Source organism: Schistocerca americana, unplaced genomic scaffold (genome assembly GCF_021461395.2).
Source record: "Schistocerca americana isolate TAMUIC-IGC-003095 unplaced genomic scaffold, iqSchAmer2.1 HiC_scaffold_1129, whole genome shotgun sequence".
Lineage (NCBI taxonomy): Eukaryota > Metazoa > Arthropoda > Insecta > Orthoptera > Acrididae > Schistocerca > Schistocerca americana.
The window spans coordinates 20,001-25,000 of NW_025725186.1; the positions used below are offsets into that span (position 1 = coordinate 20,001).

Here is a 5,000-nt window from a genome sequence, read left to right on the forward strand (position 1 = left end):
ACTGGGAGGTCCACTCAGAAAACAGAATATCCCACCCACCCGACAACCACCATTGCTCAGCCAAGCCACCAACACCCACACATGTCCTACACAGGGGTGCACCCAACATCACAATACTGCCTCCTCTCACAGCACACAAACAATGGCAGGAATGAAAGACACAGGTCTGCCACAAGCATGGAATGAGAGCGCCGCCTGTCATGAGCCAAAGGTGCATCCTGACGTGGCAAATCAGATGATGCCGCAGGCATCCACTTACTATAATCACAATCAACAAACCGGCCGCCCCGCCCCGCCCCCCATTAAACCTTTCCTTACAACAATGTGTACCTTAACCTAACCTATATCGTACCGTAACCTAACCTATATCGTACCGTAACCTAACCTATGTCGTACCGTAACCTAACCTATGTCGTACCGTAACCTAACCTATGTCGTACCGTAACCTAACCTATGTCGTACCGTAACCTAACCTATGTCGTACCGTAACCTAACCTATGTCGTACCGTAACCTAACCTATGTCGTACCGTAACCTAACCTATGTCGTACCGTAACCTAACCTATGTCGTACCGTAACCTAACCTATGTCGTACCGTAACCTAACCTATGTCGTACCGTAACCTAACCTATGTCGTACCGTAACCTAACCTATGTCGTACCGTAACCTAACCTATGTCGTACCGTAACCTAACCTATGTCGTACCGTAACCTAACCTATGTCGTACCTTAACCTAACCTATGTCGTACCTTAACCTACCCTATGTCGTACCTTAACCTAACCTATGTCGTACCTTAACCTAACCTATGTCGTACCTTAACCTAACCTATGTCGTACCTTAACCTAACCTATGTCGTACCTTAACCTAACCTATGTCGTACCTTAACCTAACCTATGTCGTACCTTAACCTAACCTATGTCGTACCTTAACCTAACCTATGTCGTACCTTAACCTAACCTATGTCGTACCTTAACCTAACCTATGTCGTACCTTAACCTAACCTATGTCGTACCTTAACCTAACCTATGTCGTACCTTAACCTAACCTATGTCGTACCTTAACCTAACCTATGTCGTACCTTAACCTAACCTATGTCGTACCTTAACCTAACCTATGTCGTACCTTAACCTAACCTATGTCGTACCTTAACCTAACCTATGTCGTACCTTAACCTAACCTATGTCGTACCTTAACCTAACCTATGTCGTACCTTAACCTAACCTATGTCGTACCTTAACCTAACCTATGTCGTACCTTAACCTAACCTATGTCGTACCTTAACCTAACCTATGTCGTACCTTAACCTAACCTATGTCGTACCTTAACCTAACCTATGTCGTACCTTAACCTAACCTATGTCGTACCTTAACCTAACCTATGTCGTACCTTAACCTAACCTATGTCGTACCTTAACCTAACCTATGTCGTACCTTAACCTAACCTATGTCGTACCTTAACCTAACCTATGTCGTACCTTAACCTAACCTATGTCGTACCTTAACCTAACCTATGTCGTACCTTAACCTAACCTATGTCGTACCTTAACCTAACCTATGTCATACCTTAACCTAACCTATGTCGTACCTTAACCTAACCTATGTCGTACCTTAACCTAACCTGTATTGCGCCTTAACCTAACCTGTATTGCGCCTTAACGTAACCTGTATTGCGCCTTAACGTAACCTGTATTGCGCCTTAACGTAACCTGTATTGCGCCTTAACGTAACCTGTATTGCGCCTTAACGTAACCTGTATTGCGCCTTAACGTAACCTGTATTGCGCCTTAACGTAACCTGTATTGCGCCTTAACGTAACCTGTATTGCGCCTTAACGTAACCTGTATTGCGCCTTAACGTAACCTGTATTGCGCCTTAACGTAACCTGTATTGCGCCTTAACGTAACCTGTATTGCGCCTTAACGTAACCTGTATTGCGCCTTAACGTAACCTGTATTGCGCCTTAACGTAACCTGTATTGCGCCTTAACGTAACCTGTATTGCGCCTTAACGTAACCTGTATTGCGCCTTAACGTAACCTGTATTGCGCCTTAACGTAACCTGTATTGCGCCTTAACGTAACCTGTATTGCGCCTTAACGTAACCTGTATTGCGCCTTAACGTAACCTGTATTGCGCCTTAACGTAACCTGTATTGCGCCTTAACGTAACCTGTATTGCGCCTTAACGTAACCTGCATTGCGCCTTAACGTAACCTGCATTGCGCCTTAACGTAACCTGTATTGCGCCTTAACGTAACCTGCATTGCGCCTTAACGTAACCTGCATTGCGCCTTAACGTAACCTGTATTGCGCCTTAACGTAACCTGTATTGCGCCTTAACGTAACCTGTATTGCGCCTTAACGTAACCTGTATTGCGCCTTAACGTAACCTGTATTGCGCCTTAACGTAACCTGTATTGCGCCTTAACGTAACCTGTATTGCGCCTTAACGTAACCTGTATTGCGCCTTAACGTAACCGATATTGCGCCTTAACGTAACCTATATTGCGCCGTAACGTAACCTATATTGCGCCGTAACGTAACCCACATTGCCCCTTAACGTAACCTATATTGCGCCGTAACGTAACCTATATTGCGCCGTAACGTAACCCACATTGCCCCTTAACGTAACCCACATTGCCCCTTAACGTAACCCACATTGCCCCTTAACGTAACCCAACACACGTTGGGCCTTAACCCAACACACGTTGGGCCTTAACCCAACACACGTTGGGCCGTAACCCAACACACGTTGGGCCTTAACCCAACACACGTTGGGCCTTAACCCAACACACGTTGGGCCTTAACCCAACACACGTTGGGCCTTAACCTGCTCTGTAATTGTCATACGACGCGTTAAATTAGTGTAGTGTTGCCTAACTGCAACCCCCGCAATATAGTTTGCTACTCGCACTGCCCGGTCCCCAGTGTATCGCTTCATGTTAAACACCTTGCAGCTATACACTGTAATGTGGATGGCAGCAGGACGTACATGCTCAATGCCCTTTGCAGTTGTTCATTGGCATTTGCAGTTGTTCATTGGCATTCGCATGGCGAAGCACTTAGCCTACGCTGTGGTACGGCCTGTGTCAACTGTCCGCTGATGTTGTACGTCCAAATCACACACTGTACTGCACATTGGTCCTCATGTACTGAATGATACATCGTGGTACATGTGACCGTACAACGACTGCGCCAACAACGGCGAACCATGCGGTCCAAATGTTGTGCACTCAGCTACGTGTCGTCTCCCTATAAGAGCTGGATTGCAGTGTGGTATGCCCTGGATGGCGATCAGCATGAGCCGTCTGTTGATGTAGTGGCGCGTGTTGTCAGACGTAGTCGTCTCTTCTCACACACCGTGATAGCACGGTGCACTGCGTTCCACATCTGCGACATGCGACAGAGGCCGGTTGACAGTCGTTCGCGCAATGGACATCGCATACGTACGGGGGCCACCTTCCACGTGTTCGCTAAGCGTGGACATGTTGTTGCGTGTATGTGGGCAGACAGTGTGTCGTGACACCTGACACAGGCATGCAACAATCGTTGAATTTGCAAATGGCGATGGACGCCTACGTTTGCTGGTGACGTTACGCAAATGAACAACTGGTAAACCGTTGTGGTGCGGTTGTTCTCGCTAGGGGTGAATCAGTGATGGCGACGATCGGTTGAGCTACCAACCGGTTGTTGCAGCGATACCCACCATGCCCACGAACGTGAATGGCATGTGGGTGTGAAGCGATACGCGGCGGTGGCTGGGTGGGACCGTCCCCGGCCGGTGAGGGGGGGCCTCCCGGCGTGTTGGCCGTGCGGTGCGTGGGCGCACGCGCTACAGCCGGCTGGTGGGGGCGGCCAGTGGCAGGCGCGCCGGCCGACGGAGGCGGCAGGCGGCGCAGCTGCGCGCCGGCGCACCCTGCACGCGGCGCCGTGCGGCCAAAGTAGGTCCTCGCGGGCCCGGTGCGAAGCGCGGTGGACATCTGCAGTGTGCTGGTCCGATTGAGGACTGTGTGCGCTGAGGATGCGCCGCCGCCCGGCGCTCGGCGCCGCGACGCCGTCTGCTGCTCGGTCGCCTCTGCGGTTCTCGCAGGTGGTTTGTATCGCAGCTGTGCGGACGTGTTGGCGCGTGCGCTGTGCTGGGAGAGTTCGCTTCGGCACCCAAGTGGGGCTTTTGTCCTTCTGTGGCGCTGGCGTTGGAGCTGCCGGTCACCGTAGGTGGCGCGTGTTGTCTCCCGCCGGCAATGCCACGACAGCACGCTCCCGGGCCTCTGTCGGCAGCGGCAAGCTCAGTTGGGAGCACGGGTGGTCGCACCTAAAGCGTCTACTCGCCAAACTCCGGGCGATTGCGCCTCTCTCGAACCCGACCAAGTACTTAGGACGGCGCTGCGCGCCGCCGGGACCTGAGAGGGTTTCGAGGTGTATGGTGCAGGGGAGCTCAGCCTCCTCCTGTTTGCAGAATAATTGAGCGGACGCTTGCGTGTTCGCGCGGGCCCCCGGGACACACTCCCGGGCGGCCGGCTGCTCAGCTCTAGTTGACGCAGCTCCCTGGTTGATCCTGCCAGTAGTCATATGCTTGTCTCAAAGATTAAGCCATGCATGTCTCAGTACAAGCCGCATTAAGGTGAAACCGCGAATGGCTCATTAAATCAGTTATGGTTCCTTAGATCGTACCCACGTTACTTGGATAACTGTGGTAATTCTAGAGCTAATACATGCAAACAGAGTCCCGACCAGAGATGGAAGGGACGCTTTTATTAGATCAAAACCAATCGGTCGGCTCGTCCGGTCCGTTTGCCTTGGTGACTCTGAATAACTTTGGGCTGATCGCACGGTCCTCGTACCGGCGACGCATCTTTCAAATGTCTGCCTTATCAACTGTCGATGGTAGGTTCTGCGCCTACCATGGTTGTAACGGGTAACGGGGAATCAGGGTTCGATTCCGGAGAGGGAGCCTGAGAAACGGCTACCACATCCAAGGAAGGCAGCAGGCGCGCAAATTACCC

At 51.1% G+C, this 5,000-nt stretch overlaps 1 non-coding gene across 1 annotated transcript in view; it reads left to right on the top strand.

The window, feature by feature from the left end:
- Positions 1 to 4,539: 4,539 nt before the first annotated feature.
- The window catches only part of LOC124561032, a 1,910-nt gene continuing 1,449 nt past the window's right edge, over positions 4,540 to 5,000 (top strand). The window contains exon 1 of the ribosomal RNA XR_006969498.1: positions 4,540 to 5,000. This exon is cut by the window's right edge and continues 1,449 nt beyond it. This is a non-coding gene — a ribosomal RNA (small subunit ribosomal RNA).